We start from the raw sequence: 21,830 nt of genomic DNA, 5'->3' as shown, positions 1-21,830 counted from the left end.
AACAAGAACAACAAGAACAACAAGAACAACAAGAACAACAAGAACAACAAAAATAACGAGAACTACGAGAACAACGAGAACAACGAGACCAACGAGAACAACGAAAACAACGAGAACAACGAGAACAACGAGAACAACGAGAACAACGAGAACAACGAGAACAACGAGAACAACGAGGACAACGAGAACAACGAGAACAACGAGAACAACGAGAACAACGAGAACAACAACAAGAACAACAAGAACAACAAGAACAACAACAAGAACAACAAGAACAACGAGAACAACGAGAACAACGAGAACAACGAGAACAACGAGAACAACGAGGACAACGAGAACAACGAGAACAACGAGAACAACGAGAACAACGAGAACAACGAGAACAACAAGAACAACAACAAGAACAACAACAAGAACAACAAGAACAACGAGAACAACGAGAACAGCGAGACCAACGAGAACAACGAGAACAACGAGAACAACGAGAACAACGAGAACAACGAGAACAACGAGAACAACGAGAACAACGAGAACAACGAGATCAACGAGAACAACGAGAACAACAAGAACAACAAGAACAACAACAAGAACAACAAGAACAACAAGATCAACAAGAGCAACAAGACCAACAAGAACAACAAGAACAACAAGAACAACAAGAACAACAAGAACGGCAAGGACAACAACAACAACAACAACAACAACAGCAACAAAAACAACAAGAACAGAAAGAACAACAAGGACAACAAGAACAAGAACAGCAAGAGCAACAACAACAAGAACAACAAGAACAATAACAACAACAGGAACAACAAGAACCACAACGACAAGAACAACAACAACAAGAACAACAAAAACAAGAACTACAAGAACAACAACAAGAACAACAAGTGCAACAAGAACAACAAGAGCAACAAGAACAACAAGAGCAACGAGAACAACAAGAGCAACAAGAGCAACAAGAACAACAAGATCAACAAGAACAACAAGCTCAACAAGAACAGCAAGGACAACAACAACAAGAGCAACAAGGACAACAACAACAACAAGGACAACTAGAACAACAACAAGAAGAACAACAAGAACAACATGAACAACAAAAACGACAAGAACAACAAGAACAACAAGAACAACAAGAACAACAAGAACGGCAAGGACAACAACAACAACAACAACAACAACAGCAACAAAAACAACAAGAACAGAAAGAACAACAAGGACAACAAGAACAAGAACAGCAAGAGCAACAACAACAAGAACAACAAGAACAATAACAACAACAGGAACAACAAGAACCACAACGACAAGAACAACAACAACAAGAACAACAAAAACAAGAACTACAAGAACAACAACAAGAACAACAAGTGCAACAAGAACAACAAGAGCAACAAGAACAACAAGAGCAACGAGAACAACAAGAGCAACAAGAGCAACAAGAACAACAAGATCAACAAGAACAACAAGCTCAACAAGAACAGCAAGGACAACACCAACAAGAGCAACAAGGACAACAACAACAACAAGGACAACTAGAACAACAACAAGAAGAACAACAAGAACAACATGAACAACAAAAACGACAAGAACAACAAGAACAACAAGAGTAACAAGAACAACAAGAACAACAAGAACAACAAGAGCAACAAGAACAACAAGAACAACAAGAACAACAAGAACATCAAGAACAAAAAGAACAACAAGAACAACAAGGACAACAACAACAATAACAACAACAACAACAACAAAAATAAGAACAACAACAACAGCAACAACAACAAGAACAACAAGAACAACCAGAACAACAACAACAAGAACAACTAGAACAACAACAACAAGAACAACAAGAACAACAAGAACAACAAGAACAACTAGAACAACAAGGACAACAAGACAACATGAACAGCAAAAACAACAAGAACAACAAGAACAAGAACAACAAGAACAACCGGAACAACAAGAACAACAAGGACAACAAGGACAACCAGAACAACAACAACAAGGACAACTAGAACAACAACAAGAAGAACAACAAGATCAACATGAACAACAAGAACAACAAGAACAACAAGAACAACAAGAACAACAAGAACAACAAGAACAACAAGAACAACAAGAACAACAAGAACAACAAGAACAACAAGAACAACAAAAACAACGAGAACAACGAGAACAACGAGAACAACGAGAACAACGAGAACAACGAGAACAACGAGAACAACGAGATCAACGAGAACAACGAGATCAACGAGAACAACGAGAACAACGAGAACAACGAAAACAACGAGAACAACGAGAACAACAACAAGAACAACAAGAACAACAACAAGAACAACAAGAACAACAACAAGAACAACAAGAACAACAAGAACAACAAGAGCAACAAGAGCAACAAGAACAACAAGAGCAACAAGATCAACAAGAACAACAAGATCAACAAGAACAACGAGAACAACGAGAACAACGAGAACAACGAGAACAACGAGAACAACGAGAACAACGAGAACAACGAGAACAACGAGAACAACGAGACCAACGAGAACAACGAGAACAACGAGAACAACGAGAACAACGAGGACAACGAGGACAACGAAAACAACGAGAACAACGAGAACAACAAGAACAACAAGAACAACAAGAACAACAACAAGAACAACAAGAACAACAAGAACAACAACAAGAACAACAAGAACAACAAGAGCAACAAGAGCAACAAGAACAACAAGAGCAACAAGATCAACAAGAACAACAAGATCAACAAGAACAACAAGAACAACAAGATCAACAAGATCAACAAGAACAACAAGATCAACAAGATCAACAAGAACAACAAGAACAACAAGAACAACAAGATCAACAAGAACAACAAGAACAACAAGAACAACAAGAACAACAAGAACAACAAGAACAACAAGAACAACAAGAACAACAAGAACAACGAGAACAACGAGAACAACGAGAACAACGAGAACAACGAGAACAACGAGAACAACGAGAACAACGAGAACAACGAGAACAACGAGACCAACGAGAACAACGAGAACAACGAGAACAACGAGAACAACGAGAACAACGAGGACAACGAGGACAACGAAAACAACGAGAACAACGAGAACAACAAGAACAACAAGAACAACAAGAACAACAACAAGAACAACAAGAACAACAAGAACAACAACAAGAACAACAAGAACAACGAGAACAACGAGAACAACAAGAACAACAAGAAGAACAAGAACAACAACAAGAACAACAAGAACAACAACAAGAACAACAAGAACAACAAGATCAACAAGATCAACAAGAACAACAAGAACAACAAGCACAACATCATCAACAACAACAACAAGAGCAACATGAACAGTAAGAACAACAAGAACAACAAGAACAACAAGAAGAACAAGAACAACAAGAACAACAAGAGCAACAATAACAACAACAAGAACAACAAGAACAGCAAGAGCAACAACAACAACAACAAGAACAACAAGAACAACAACAACATGAAGAACAAGAACATCAACAACCAGAACAACAAGAACAACAACAGCAACAAGAGCAACAAGAGCAACAAGAGCAACAAGAACAACAAGAACAACCAGAACAACAACACCAAGAACAACTAGAACAACAACAAGAACAACAACAACAACAACAACAAGAACAACAAAAACAACAAGAACAACAAGAACAACAAGAACAACAAGAACAACAAGAACAACAAGAACAACAAGAACAACAAGAACAACAAGAACAACAAGAACAACAAGTACAACAAGAACAACAAGAACAACAAGGACAACAAGAACAACAAGAGCAACAAGAACAACAAGAACAACAAGAGCAACAAGAACAACAAGAACAACAAGAACAACAAGAACAACAAGAACAACAAGAAAAACGAGGACAACGACAACAACAACAACATTACCAGCAAGAACAACAAGAACAACAAGAACAAGAACAGCAAGAAAAACAACAACAACAACAACAAAAATAAGAACAACAACAACAACAAGAACGACAACATGAACAACCGGAACAACAAGAACAACAAGAACAACTAGAACAACAACAAGAACAACATGAACAACAAGAACAACAAGAACAACAAGAACAACAAGAACAACAAGAACAACAACAAGAAGAAGAACACCAAGAACAACAACAAGAAGAAGAACAACAAGAACAACAAGAACAACAACAAGAAGAAGAACACCAAGAACAACAACAAGAAGAAGAACAACAAGAACAACAAGAACAACTAGAAAAACAAAAACAACAAGCCCAACAAGAGCAACAGGAGCAACAAGAGCAACAAGAGCAACAAGAGCAACAGGAACAACAAGAACAACAAGAACAACAACAAGAACAACAAGAGCAACAAGAGCAACAACTACAACAGGAACAGCAAGAACAACAAGAACAACAAGAACAACAAGAACAGAAAGAACAACAAGGACAACAAGATCAAGAACAGCAAGAGCAACAACAACAAGAACCACATGAACAACAACAACAAGAACAACAAGAACAACAACAACAACAGGAACAACAAGAACCACAACGACAAGAACAACAGCAACAAGAACAACAAAAACAAGAACAACAAGAACAACAACAAGAACAACAAGAGCAACAAGAACAACAAGAGCAACAAGAACAACAAGAGCAACAAGAGCAACAAGAACAACAAGATCAACAAGAACAACAAGCACAACAAGAACACCAAGGACAACAACAACAAGAACAACAAGGACAACAACAACAACAACGACAACTAGAACAACAACAAGAAGAACAACAAGAACAACATGAACAGCAAAAACAACAAGAACAACAAGAACAACAAGAACAACAAGTACAACAAGAACAACAACAACAAGAACAACAAGAACAACAAGAACAATAAGGACAACAACAACAATAACAACAACAAGAACAACAAGAACAACAAGAACAACAAGAGCAACAAGAACAACAAGAACAACAATAACAACCGGATCAACAAGAACAACCGGAACAACAAGAACAACAAGAACAACCAGAACAACAACAAGAACAACAAGAACAACAACAACAACAAGAACAACAAAAACAACAAGAACAACAAGAACAACAAGAACAACAAGAGCAACAAGAACAACAAGATTTACAAGAACAACAAGCACAACAAGAACAACAATGACAACAACAACAAGAACAACAAGAACAACATGAACAGTAAGAACAACAAGAACAACAAGAACAACATGGAGAACAAGAACAACAAGAACAACAAGAACAACAAGAGCAACAAGAGCAACAAGAACAACAAGAACAACAAGAACAACAAGAACAACAAGAACAACAAGAACAACAAGAACAACAAGAACAACAAGAACAACCGGAACAACAAGAACGACAAGAAAAACCAGAACAACAACAACAAGAACAACTAGAACAAGAACAAGAAGAACAACACGAACAACAACAACCAGAACAACAAGAACTACAACAGCAACGAGAGCAACAAGAACAACAAGATCAACAAGAACAACAAGAACAACAAGAACAACAAGAACAACAACAACAAGAACAGCAAGAACAACAACAACATTAACAACAAGAACATCAACAACCAGAGCAACAAGAGCAACAAGAGCAACAAGTGCAACAAGAACAACAAGAACAACAAGCACAACAAGAACAACAAGAGCAACAAGAGCAACAGGAGCAACAAGAACAACAAGAACAACAGGAACAACAAGGACAACAACAACAAGAACAACAAGGACAACATCATCAACAACAACAACAAGAACAACATGAACAGTAAGAACAACAAGAACAACAAGAGCAACAAGAAGAACAAGAACAACAAGAACAACAAGGACAACATCATCAACAACAACAACAAGAACAACATGAACAGTAAGAGCAACAAGAACAACAAGAACAACGAGAAGAACAAGAACAACGAGAACAACAAGAACAACAACAACAACAAGAACAGCAAGAACAACAAGAACAACAAGAACAACAAGAACAACGAGAACAACGAGAACAACGAGAACAGCGAGAACAACGAGAACAACGAGGACAACGAGAACAACGAGAACAACGAGAACAACGAGAACAACGAGAACAACGAGAACAACGAGAACAACGAGAACAACGAGAACAACGAGAACAACGAGAACAACGAGATCAACGAGAACAACGAGAACAACGAGAACAACCAGAACAACAACAACAAGAACAACTAGAACAACAACAACAAGAACAACAAGAACAACAAGAACAACAAGAACAACAAGAACAACAAGATCAACAAGATCAACAAGAACAACAAGAACAACAAGATCAACAAGATCAACAAGAACAACAAGATCAACAAGATCAACAAGAACAACAAGAACAACAAGAACAACAAGAACAACAAGAACAACAAGAACAACAAGAACAACAAGAACAACAAGAACAACAAGAACAACAAGAACAACAAGAACAACAAGAACAACAAGAACAACAAGAACAACATGAACAACAAGAACAACAAGAACAACAAGAACAACAAGAACAACAAGGACAACAACAACAAGAACAACATGAACAACAAGAACAACAAGAGCAACAAGAACAACAAGAACAACAAGAACAACCGGAACAACAAGAACGACAAGAAAAACCAGAACAACAACAACAAGAACAACTAGAACAAGAACAAGAAGAACAACAAGAACAACAACAACCAGAACAACAAGAACTACAACAGCAACGAGAGCAACAAGAACAACAAGATCAACAAGAACAACAAGAACAACAAGAACAACAAGAACAGCAAGAACAACAACAACGTTAACAACAAGAACATCAACAACCAGAGCAACAAGAGCAACAAGAGCAACAAGTGCAACAAGAACAACAAGCACAACAAGAACAACAAGAACAACAAGAGCAACAAGAGCAATAAGAACAACAAGAACAACAGGAACAACAACAACAACAACAAGAACAACAAGAACAACAAGAACAACGAGAACAACAAGAACAACAAGAACAACAAGCACAACAAGAACAACAAGGACAACAACAACAAGAACAACAAGGACAACATCATCAACAACGACAACAAGAACAACATGAACAGTAAGAGCAACAAGAACAACAAGAACAACAAGAACAACAAGAACAACAAGAACAACATGAACAACAAGAACAACAAGAACAACAAGAACAACAAGAACAACAAGGACAACAACAACAAGAACAACATGAACAACAAGAACAACAAGAGCAACAAGAACAACAAGAACAACAAGAACAACCGGAACAACAAGAACGACAAGAAAAACCAGAACAACAACAACAAGAACAACTAGAACAAGAACAAGAAGAACAACAAGAACAACAACAACCAGAACAACAAGAACTACAACAGCAACGAGAGCAACAAGAACAACAAGATCAACAAGAACAACAAGAACAACAAGAACAACAAGAACAGCAAGAACAACAACAACGTTAACAACAAGAACATCAACAACCAGAGCAACAAGAGCAACAAGAGCAACAAGTGCAACAAGAACAACAAGAACAACAAGCACAACAAGAACAACAAGAACAACAAGAGCAACAAGAGCAATAAGAACAACAAGAACAACAGGAACAACAACAACAACAACAAGAACAACAAGAACAACAAGAACAACGAGAACAACAAGAACAACAAGAACAACAAGCACAACAAGAACAACAAGGACAACAACAACAAGAACAACAAGGACAACATCATCAACAACGACAACAAGAACAACATGAACAGTAAGAGCAACAAGAACAACAAGAACAACGAGAAGAACAAGAACAACGAGAACAACAAGAACAACAAGAACAACAAGAACAACAAGAACAACAAGAACAACAAGAACAACAAGGACAACATCATCAACAACAACAACAAGAACAACATGAACAGTAAGAGCAACAAGAACAACATGAACAACAAGAACAACGAGAACAACGAGAACAGCGAGACCAACGAGAACAACGAGAACAACGAGAACAACGAGGACAACGAGAACAACGAGAACAACGAGAACAACGAGAACAACGAGAACAACGAGAACAACGAGAACAACGAGAACAACGAGAACAACGAGAACAACGAGAACAACGAGAACAACGAGATCAACGAGAACAACGAGAACAACGAGAACAACAAGAACAACAAGAACAACAACAAGAACAACAAGAACAACAAGATCAACAAGAGCAACAAGACCAACAAGAACAACAAGAACAACAAGAACAACAAGAACAACAAGAACGGCAAGGACAACAACAACAACAACAACAACAACAGCAACAAAAACAACAAGAACAGAAAGAACAACAAGGACAACAAGAACAAGAACAGCAAGAGCAACAACAACAAGAACAACAAGAACAATAACAACAACAGGAACAACAAGAACCACAACGACAAGAACAACAACAACAAGAACAACAAAAACAAGAACTACAAGAACAACAACAAGAACAACAAGAGCAACAAGAACAACAAGAGCAACAAGAACAACAAGAGCAACGAGAACAACAAGAGCAACAAGAGCAACAAGAACAACAAGATCAACAAGAACAACAAGCTCAACAAGAACAGCAAGGACAACAACAACAAGAGCAACAAGGACAACAACAACAACAAGGACAACTAGAACAACAACAAGAAGAACAACAAGAACAACATGAACAACAAAAACAACAAGAACAACAAGAACAACAAGAGCAACAAGAACAACAAGAACAACAAGAACAACAAGAGCAACAAGAACAACAAGAACAACAAGAACAACAAGAACATCAAGAACAAAAAGAACAACAAGAACAACAAGGACAACAACAACAATAACAACAACAACAACAACAAAAATAAGAACAACAACAACAACAAGAACAACAAGAACAACAAGGACAACCAGAACAACAACAACAAGAACAACTAGAACAACAACAACAAGAACAACAAGAACAACAAGAACAACAAGAACAACAAGAACAACTAGAACAACAAGGACAACAAGACAACATGAACAGCAAAAACAACAAGAACAACAAGAACAAGAACAACAAGAACAACCGGAACAACAAGAACAACAAGGACAACAAGGACAACCAGAACAACAACAACAAGGACAACTAGAACAACAACAAGAAGAACAACAAGATCAACATGAACAACAAGAACAACAAGAACAACAAGAACAACAAGAACAACAAGAACAACAAGAACAACAAGAACAACAAGAACAACAAGAACAACAAAAACAACGAGAACAACGAGAACAACGAGAACAACGAGAACAACGAGAACAACGAGAACAACGAGACCAACGAGAACAACGAGAACAACGAGAACAACGAGAACAACGAGACCAACGAGGACAACGAGAACAACGAGAACAACGAGGACAACGTGAACAACGAGAACAACGAGAACAACGAGATCAACGAGAACAACGAGAACAACGAGAACAACGAAAACAACGAGAACAACAAGAACAACAACAAGAACAACAAGAACAACAACAAGAACAACAACAAGAACAACAAGAACAACAACAAGAACAACAAGAACAACAAGAATAACAAGAGCAACAAGAGCAACAAGAACAACAAGAGCAACAAGATCAACAAGAACAACAAGATCAACAAGAACAACAAGAACAACAAGATCAACAAGATCAACAAGAACAACAAGATCAACAAGATCAACAAGAACAACAAGAAAACAACAAGAACAACAAGATCAACAAGAACAACAAGAACAACAAGAACAACAAGAACAACAAGAACAACAAGAACAACAAGAACAACAAGAACAACAAGAACAACAAGAACAACGAGAACAACGAGAACAACGAGAACAACAAGAACAACAACAAGAACAACAAGAACAACAAGAACAACGACAAGAACAACAAGAACAACGAGAACAACGAGAACAATGAGAACAACAAGAACAACAAGAAGAACAAGAACAACAACAAGAACAACAAGAACAACAACAAGAACAACAAGAACAACAAGATCAACAAGATCAACAAGAACAACAAGAACAACAAGCACAACATCATCAACAACAACAACACGAGGAACATGAACAGTAAGAACAACAAGAACAACAAGAACAACAAGAACAACAAGAACAACAAGGACAACAACAACAATAACAACAACAAGAACAACAAGAACAGCAAGAGCAACAACAACAACAACAAGAACAACAAGAACAACAACAACATGAAGAAGAAGAACATCAACAACCAGAACAACAAGAACAACAACAGCAACAAGAGCAACAAGAGCAACAAGAGCAACAAGAACAACAAGAACAACCAGAACAACAACAACAAGAACAACTAGAACAACAACAAGAACAACAACAACAACAACAACAAGAACAACAAAAACAACAAGAACAACAAGAACAACAAGAACAACAAGAACAACAAGAACAACAAGAACAACAAGAACAACAAGAGCAACAAGAACAACAAGAACAACAAGAGCAACAAGAACAACAAGAACAACAAGAACAACAAGAACAACAAGAACAACAAGAACAACAAGGACAACGACAACAACAACAACATTACCAGCAAGAACAACAAGAACAACAAGAACAAGAACAGCAAGAAAAACAACAACAACAACAACAAAAATAAGAACAACAACAACAACAAGAACGACAACATGAACAACCGGAACAACAAGAACAACAAGAACAACCAGAACAACAACAACAAGAACAACTAGAACAACAACAAGAACAACATGAACAACAAGAACAACAAGAACAACAAGAACAACAAGAACAACAAGAACAACAAGAACAACAAGAACAACAAGAACAACAAGAGCAACAACAAGAAGAAGAACACCAAGAACAACAACAAGAAGAAGAACAACAAGAACAACAAGAACAACTAGATAAACAAAAACAACAAGCCCAACAAGAGCAACAGGAGCAACAAGAGCAACAAGAGCAACAAGAGCAACAGGAACAACAAGAACAACAAGAACAACAGCAAGAACAACAAGAGCAACAAGAGCAACAACTACAACAAGAACAGCAAGAACAACAACAACAACAAGAACAACAAGAACAGAAAGAACAACAAGGACAACAAGATCAAGAACAGCAAGAGCAACAACAACAAGAACCACATGAACAACAACAACAAGAACAACAAGAACAACAACAACAACAGGAACAACAAGAACCACAACGACAAGAACAACAGCAACAAGAACAACAAAAACAAGAACAACAAGAACAACAACAAGAACAACAAGAGCAACAAGAACAACAAGAGCAACAAGAACAACAAGAGCAACAAGAGCAACAAGAACAACAAGATCAACAAGAACAACAAGCACAACAAGAACACCAAGGACAACAACAACAAGAACAACAAGAACAACAAGAACAATAAGGACAACAACAACAATAACAACAACAAGAACAACAAGAACAACAAGAACAACAAGAGCAACAAGAACAACAAGAACAACAAGAACAACAATAACAACCGGATCAACAAGAACAACCGGAACAACAAGAACAACAAGAACAACCAGAACAACAACAACAAGAACAACAAGAACAACAACAACAACAAGAACAACAAAAACAACAAGAACAACAAGAACAACAAGATCAACAAGAGCAACAAGAACAACAAGATCTACAAGAACAACAAGCACAACAAGAACAACAATGACAACAACAACAAGAACAACAAGAACAACATGAACAGTAAGAACAACAAGAACAACAAGAACAACATGGAGAACAAGAACAACAAGAACAACAAGAACAACAAGAGCAACAAGAGCAACAAGAAGAACAAGAACAACAAGAACAACAAGAACAACAAGAACAACAAGAACAACAAGAACAACCGGAACAACAAGAACGACAAGAAAAACCAGAACAACAACAACAAGAACAACTAGAACAAGAACAAGAAGAACAACACGAACAACAACAACCAGAACAACAAGAACTACAACTGCAACGAGAGCAACAAGATCAACAAGAACAACAAGATCAACAAGAACAACAAGAACAACAAGATCAACAAGATCAACAAGAACAACAAGATCAACAAGATCAACAAGAACAGTAAGAACAACAAGAACAACAAGAACAACAAGAACAACAAGATCAACAAGAACAACAAGAACAACAAGAACAACAAGAACAACAAGAACAACAAGAACAACAAGAACAACAAGAACAACAAGAACAAAGAGAACAACGAGAACAAAGAGAACAACGAGAACAACGAGAACAACGAGAACAACGAGAACAACGAGAACAACGAGAACAACGAGAACAACGAGAACAACGAGAACAACGAGAACATCGAGAACATCGAGACCAACGAGAACAACGAGAACAACGAGAACAACGAGGACAACGAGGACAACGAGAACAACGAGAACAACGAGAACAACGAGAACAACAAGAACAACAAGAACAACAAGAACAACAACAAGAACAACAAGAACAACAAGAACAACAACAAGAACAACAAGAACAACGAGAACAACGAGAACAACGAGAACAACAAGAACAACAAGAAGAACAAGAACAACAACAAGAACAACAAGAACAACAACAAGAACAACAAGAACAACAAGATCAACAAGATCAACAAGAACAACAAGAACAACAAGCACAACATCATCAACAACAACAACAAGAGCAACATGAACAGTAAGAACAACAAGAACAACAAGAACAACAAGAACAACAAGAACAACGAGGACAACAACAACAATAACAACAACAAGAACAACAAGAACAGCAAGAGCAACAACAACAACAACAAGAACAACAAGAACAACAACAACATGAAGAACAAGAACATCAACAACCAGAACAACAAGAACAACAACAGCAACAAGAGCAACAAGAGCAACAAGAGCAACAAGAACAACAAGAACAACCAGAACAACAACAACAAGAACAACTAGAACAACAACAAGAACAACAACAACAACTACAAGAACAACAAAAACAACAAGAACAACAAGAACAACAAGAACAACAAGAACAACAAGAACAACAAGAACAACAGGAACAACAAGAACAACAAGAACAACAAGTACAACAAGAACAACAAGAACAACAAGAACAACAAGAACAACAAGAGCAACAAGAACAACAAGAACAACAACAACATGAAGAACAAGAACATCAACAACCAGAACGACAAGAACAACAACAGCAACAAGAGCAACAAGAGCAACAAGAGCAACAAGAACAACAAGAACAACCAGAACAACAACAACAAGAACAACTAGAACAACAACAAGAACAACAACAACAACTACAAGAACAACAAAAACAACAAGAACAACAAGAACAACAAGAACAACAAGAACAACAAGAACAACAAGAACAACAAGAACAACAAGAACAACAAGAACAACAAGAACAACAAGAACAACAAGTACAACAAGAACAACAAGAACAACAAGAACAACAAGAACAACAAGAGCAACAAGAACAACAAGAACAACAAGAGCAACAAGAGCAACAAGAACAACAAGAACAACAAGAACAACAAGAACAACAAGAACAACAAGAACAACAAGGACAACGACAACAACAACAACATTACCAGCAAGAGCAACAAGAACAACAAGAACAACAAGGACAACGACAACAACAACAACATTACCAGCAAGAGCAACAAGAACAACAAGAACAAGAACAGCAAGAAAAACAACAACAACAAAAATAAGAACAACAACAACAACAAGAACGACAACATGAACAACCGGAACAACAAGAACAACAAGAACAACCAGAACAACAACAACAAGAACAACTAGAACAACAACAAGAACAACATGAACAACAAGAACAACAAGAACAACAAGAACAACAAGAACAACAAGAACAACAACAAGAAGAAGAACACCAAGAACAACAACAAGAAGAAGAACAACAAGAACAACAAGAACAACTAGAAAAACAAAAACAACAAGCCCAACAAGAGCAACAGGAGCAACAAGAGCAACAAGAGCAACAAGAGCAACAGGAACAACAAGAACAACAAGAACAACAACAAGAACAACAAGAGCAACAAGAGCAACAACTACAACAAGAACAGCAAGAACAACAACAACAACAAGAACAACAAGAACAGAAAGAACAACAAGGACAACAAGATCAAGAACAGCAAGAGCAACAACAACAAGAACCACATGAACAACAACAACAAGAACAACAAGAACAACAACAACAACAGGAACAACAAGAACCACAACGACAAGAACAACAGCAACAAGAACAACAAAAACAAGAACAACAAGAACAACAACAAGAACAACAAGAGCAACAAGAACAACAAGAGCAACAAGAGCAACAAGAACAACAAGATCAACAAGAACAACAAGCACAACAAGAACACCAAGGACAACAACAACAAGAACAACAAGGACAACAACAACAAAAACGACAACTAGAACAACAACAAGAAGAACAACAACAACAGCAACAACAACAAGAACAACAAGAACAACCAGAACAACAACAACAAGAACAACTAGAACAACAACAACAAGAACAACAAGAACAACAAGAACAACAAGAACAACTAGAACAACAAGGACAACAAGACAACATGAACAGCAAAAACAACAAGAACAACAAGAACAAGAACAACAAGAACAACCGGAACAACAAGAACAACAAGGACAACAAGGACAACCAGAACAACAACAACAAGGACAACTAGAACAACAACAAGAAGAACAACAAGATCAACATGAACAACAAGAACAACAAGAACAACAAGAACAACAAGAACAACAAGAACAACAAGAACAACAAGAACAACAAGAACAACAAGAACAACAAGAACAACAAGAACAACAAAAACAACGAGAACAACGAGAACAACGAGAACAACGAGAACAACGAGAACAACGAGAACAACGAGAACAACGAGATCAACGAGAACAACGAGATCAACGAGAACAACGAGAACAACGAGAACAACGAAAACAACGAGAACAACGAGAACAACAACAAGAACAACAAGAACAACAACAAGAACAACAAGAACAACAACAAGAACAACAAGAACAACAAGAACAACAAGAGCAACAAGAGCAACAAGAACAACAAGAGCAACAAGATCAACAAGAACAACAAGATCAACAAGAACAACAAGAACAACAAGATCAACAAGATCAACAAGAACAACAAGATCAACAAGATCAACAAGAACAACAAGAACAACAAGAACAACAAGATCAACAAGAACACAAGAACAACAAGAACAACAAGAACAACAAGAACAACAAGAACAACAAGAACAACAAGAACAACAAGAACAACGAGAACAACGAGAACAACGAGAACAACGAGAACAACGAGAACAACGAGAACAACGAGAACAACGAGAACAACGAGAACAACGAGACCAACGAGAACAACGAGAACAACGAGAACAACGAGAACAACGAGGACAACGAGGACAACGAAAACAACGAGAACAACGAGAACAACAAGAACAACAAGAACAACAAGAACAACAACAAGAACAACAAGAACAACAAGAACAACAACAAGAACAACAAGAACAACGAGAACAACGAGAACAACAAGAACAACAAGAAGAACAAGAACAACAACAAGAACAACAAGAACAACAACAAGAACAACAAGAACAACAAGATCAACAAGATCAACAAGAACAACAAGAACAACAAGCACAACATCATCAACAACAACAACAAGAGCAACATGAACAGTAAGAACAACAAGAACAACAAGAACAACAAGAAGAACAAGAACAACAAGAACAACAAGAGCAACAATAACAACAACAAGAACAACAAGAACAGCAAGAGCAACAACAACAACAACAAGAACAACAAGAACAACAACAACATGAAGAACAAGAACATCAACAACCAGAACAACAAGAACAACAACAGCAACAAGAGCAACAAGAGCAACAAGAGCAACAAGAACAACAAGAACAACCAGAACAACAACACCAAGAACAACTAGAACAACAACAAGAACAACAACAACAACAACAACAAGAACAACAAAAACAACAAGAACAACAAGAACAACAAGAACAACAAGAACAACAAGAACAACAAGAACAACAAGAACAACAAGAACAACAAGAACAACAAGAACAACAAGTACAACAAGAACAACAAGAACAACAAGGACAACAAGAACAACAAGAGCAACAAGAACAACAAGAACAACAAGAGCAACAAGAACAACAAGAACAACAAGAACAACAAGAACAACAAGAACAACAAGAAAAACGAGGACAACGACAACAACAACAACATTACCAGCAAGAACAACAAGAACAACAAGAACAAGAACAGCAAGAAAAACAACAACAACAACAACAAAAATAAGAACAACAACAACAACAAGAACGACAACATGAACAACCGGAACAACAAGAACAACAAGAACAACTAGAACAACAACAAGAACAACATGAACAACAAGAACAACAAGAACAACAAGAACAACAAGAACAACAACAAGAAGAAGAACACCAAGAACAACAACAAGAAGAAGAACAACAAGAACAACAAGAACAACAACAAGAAGAAGAACACCAAGAACAACAACAAGAAGAAGAACAACAAGAACAACAAGAACAACTAGAAAAACAAAAACAACAAGCCCAACAAGAGCAACAGGAGCAACAAGAGCAACAAGAGCAACAAGAGCAACAGGAACAACAAGAACAACAAGAACAACAACAAGAACAACAAGAGCAACAAGAGCAACAACTACAACAGGAACAGCAAGAACAACAAGAACAACAAGAACAACAAGAACAACAAGAACAGAAAGAACAACAAGGACAACAAGATCAAGAACAGCAAGAGCAACAACAACAAGAACCACATGAACAACAACAACAAGAACAACAAGAACAACAACAACAACAGGAACAACAAGAACCACAACGACAAGAACAACAGCAACAAGAACAACAAAAACAAGAACAACAAGAACAACAACAAGAACAACAAGAGCAACAAGAACAACAAGAGCAACAAGAACAACAAGAGCAACAAGAGCAACAAGAACAACAAGATCAACAAGAACAACAAGCACAACAAGAACACCAAGGACAACAACAACAAGAACAACAAGGACAACAACAACAACAACGACAACTAGAACAACAACAAGAAGAACAACAAGAACAACATGAACAGCAAAAACAACAAGAACAACAAGAACAACAAGAACAACAAGTACAACAAGAACAACAACAACAAGAACAACAAGAACAACAAGAACAATAAGGACAACAACAACAATAACAACAACAAGAACAACAAGAACAACAAGAACAACAAGAGCAACAAGAACAACAAGAACAACAATAACAACCGGATCAACAAGAACAACCGGAACAACAAGAACAACAAGAACAACCAGAACAACAACAAGAACAACAAGAACAACAACAACAACAAGAACAACAAAAACAACAAGAACAACAAGAACAACAAGAACAACAAGAGCAACAAGAACAACAAGATTTACAAGAACAACAAGCACAACAAGAACAACAATGACAACAACAACAAGAACAACAAGAACAACATGAACAGTAAGAACAACAAGAACAACAAGAACAACATGGAGAACAAGAACAACAAGAACAACAAGAACAACAAGAGCAACAAGAGCAACAAGAACAACAAGAACAACAAGAACAACAAGAACAACAAGAACAACAAGAACAACAAGAACAACAAGAACAACAAGAACAACCGGAACAACAAGAACGACAAGAAAAACCAGAACAACAACAACAAGAACAACTAGAACAAGAACAAGAAGAACAACACGAACAACAACAACCAGAACAACAAGAACTACAACAGCAACGAGAGCAACAAGAACAACAAGATCAACAAGAACAACAAGAACAACAAGAACAACAAGAACAACAACAACAAGAACAGCAAGAACAACAACAACATTAACAACAAGAACATCAACAACCAGAGCAACAAGAGCAACAAGAGCAACAAGTGCAACAAGAACAACAAGAACAACAAGCACAACAAGAACAACAAGAGCAACAAGAGCAACAGGAGCAACAAGAACAACAAGAACAACAGGAACAACAAGGACAACAACAACAAGAACAACAAGGACAACATCATCAACAACAACAACAAGAACAACATGAACAGTAAGAACAACAAGAACAACAAGAGCAACAAGAAGAACAAGAACAACAAGAACAACAAGGACAACATCATCAACAACAACAACAAGAACAACATGAACAGTAAGAGCAACAAGAACAACAAGAACAACGAGAAGAACAAGAACAACGAGAACAACAAGAACAACAACAACAACAAGAACAGCAAGAACAACAAGAACAACAAGAACAACAAGAACAACGAGAACAACGAGAACAACGAGAACAGCGAGAACAACGAGAACAACGAGGACAACGAGAACAACGAGAACAACGAGAACAACGAGAACAACGAGAACAACGAGAACAACGAGAACAACGAGAACAACGAGAACAACGAGAACAACGAGATCAACGAGAACAACGAGAACAACGAGAACAACCAGAACAACAACAACAAGAACAACTAGAACAACAACAACAAGAACAACAAGAACAACAAGAACAACAAGAACAACAAGAACAACAAGATCAACAAGATCAACAAGAACAACAAGAACAACAAGATCAACAAGATCAACAAGAACAACAAGATCAACAAGATCAACAAGAACAACAAGAACAACAAGAACAACAAGAACAACAAGAACAACAAGAACAACAAGAACAACAAGAACAACAAGAACAACAAGAACAACAAGAACAACAAGAACAACAAGAACAACATGAACAACAAGAACAACAAGAACAACAAGAACAACAAGAACAACAAGGACAACAACAACAAGAACAACATGAACAACAAGAACAACAAGAGCAACAAGAACAACAAGAACAACAAGAACAACCGGAACAACAAGAACGACAAGAAAAACCAGAACAACAACAACAAGAACAACTAGAACAAGAACAAGAAGAACAACAAGAACAACAACAACCAGAACAACAAGAACTACAACAGCAACGAGAGCAACAAGAACAACAAGATCAACAAGAACAACAAGAACAACAAGAACAACAAGAACAGCAAGAACAACAACAACGTTAACAACAAGAACATCAACAACCAGAGCAACAAGAGCAACAAGAGCAACAAGTGCAACAAGAACAACAAGCACAACAAGAACAACAAGAACAACAAGAGCAACAAGAGCAATAAGAACAACAAGAACAACAGGAACAACAACAACAACAACAAGAACAACAAGAACAACAAGAACAACGAGAACAACAAGAACAACAAGAACAACAAGCACAACAAGAACAACAAGGACAACAACAACAAGAACAACAAGGACAACATCATCAACAACGACAACAAGAACAACATGAACAGTAAGAGCAACAAGAACAACAAGAACAACAAGAACAACAAGAACAACAAGAACAACATGAACAACAAGAACAACAAGAACAACAAGAACAACAAGAACAACAAGGACAACAACAACAAGAACAACATGAACAACAAGAACAACAAGAGCAACAAGAACAACAAGAACAACAAGAACAACCGGAACAACAAGAACGACAAGAAAAACCAGAACAACAACAACAAGAACAACTAGAACAAGAACAAGAAGAACAACAAGAACAACAACAACCAGAACAACAAGAACTACAACAGCAACGAGAGCAACAAGAACAACAAGATCAACAAGAACAACAAGAACAACAAGAACAACAAGAACAGCAAGAACAACAACAACGTTAACAACAAGAACTTCAACAACCAGAGCAACAAGAGCAACAAGAGCAACAAGTGCAACAAGAACAACAAGAACAACAAGCACAACAAGAACAACAAGAACAACAAGAGCAACAAGAGCAATAAGAACAACAAGAACAACAGGAACAACAACAACAACAACAAGAACAACAAGAACAACAAGAACAACGAGAACAACAAGAACAACAAGAACAACAAGCACAACAAGAACAACAAGGACAACAACAACAAGAACAACAAGGACAACATCATCAACAACGACAACAAGAACAACATGAACAGTAAGAGCAACAAGAACAACAAGAACAACGAGAAGAACAAGAACAACGAGAACAACAAGAACAACAAGAACAACAAGAACAACAAGAACAACAAGAACAACAAGAACAACAAGGACAACATCATCAACAACAACAACAAGAACAACATGAACAGTAAGAGCAACAAGAACAACATGAACAACAAGAACAACGAGAACAACGAGAACAGCGAGACCAACGAGAACAACGAGAACAACGAGAACAACGAGGACAACGAGAACAACGAGAACAACGAGAACAACGAGAACAACGAGAACAACGAGAACAACGAGAACAACGAGAACAACGAGAACAACGAGAACAACGAGAACAACGAGATCAACGAGAACAACGAGAACAACGAGAACAACAAGAACAACAAGAACAACAACAAGAACAACAAGAACAACAAGATCAACAAGAGCAACAAGACCAACAAGAACAACAAGAACAACAAGAACAACAAGAACAACAAGAACGGCAAGGACAACAACAACAACAACAACAACAACAGCAACAAAAACAACAAGAACAGAAAGAACAACAAGGACAACAAGAACAAGAACAGCAAGAGCAACAACAACAAGAACAACAAGAACAATAACAACAACAGGAACAACAAGAACCACAACGACAAGAACAACAACAACAAGAACAACAAAAACAAGAACTACAAGAACAACAACAAGAACAACAAGAGCAACAAGAACAACAAGAGCAACAAGAACAACAAGAGCAACGAGAACAACAAGAGCAACAAGAGCAACAAGAACAACAAGATCAACAAGAACAACAAGCTCAACAAGAACAGCAAGGACAACAACAACAAGAGCAACAAGGACAACAACAACAACAAGGACAACTAGAACAACAACAAGAAGAACAACAAGAACAACATGAACAACAAAAACAACAAGAACAACAAGAACAACAAGAGCAACAAGAACAACAAGAACAACAAGAACAACAAGAGCAACAAGAACAACAAGAACAACAAGAACAACAAGAACATCAAGAACAAAAAGAACAACAAGAACAACAAGGACAACAACAACAATAACAACAACAACAACAACAAAAATAAGAACAACAACAACAACAAGAACAACAAGAACAACAAGAACAACCAGAACAACAACAACAAGAACAACTAGAACAACAACAACAAGAACAACAAGAACAACAAGAACAACAAGAACAACAAGAACAACTAGAACAACAAGGACAACAAGACAACATGAACAGCAAAAACAACAAGAACAACAAGAACAAGAACAACAAGAACAACCGGAACAACAAGAACAACAAGGACAACAAGGACAACCAGAACAACAACAACAAGGACAACTAGAACAACAACAAGAAGAACAACAAGATCAACATGAACAACAAGAACAACAAGAACAACAAGAACAACAAGAACAACAAGAACAACAAGAACAACAAGAACAACAAGAACAACAAGAACAACAAAAACAACGAGAACAACGAGAACAACGAGAACAACGAGAACAACGAGAACAACGAGAACAACGAGACCAACGAGAACAACGAGAACAACGAGAACAACGAGAA

This window comes from Megalopta genalis, chromosome 8 (assembly GCF_051020955.1).
Source record: "Megalopta genalis isolate 19385.01 chromosome 8, iyMegGena1_principal, whole genome shotgun sequence".
Classification (NCBI taxonomy): domain Eukaryota; kingdom Metazoa; phylum Arthropoda; class Insecta; order Hymenoptera; family Halictidae; genus Megalopta; species Megalopta genalis.
Note: the sequence above shows the minus strand (reverse complement) of the source record.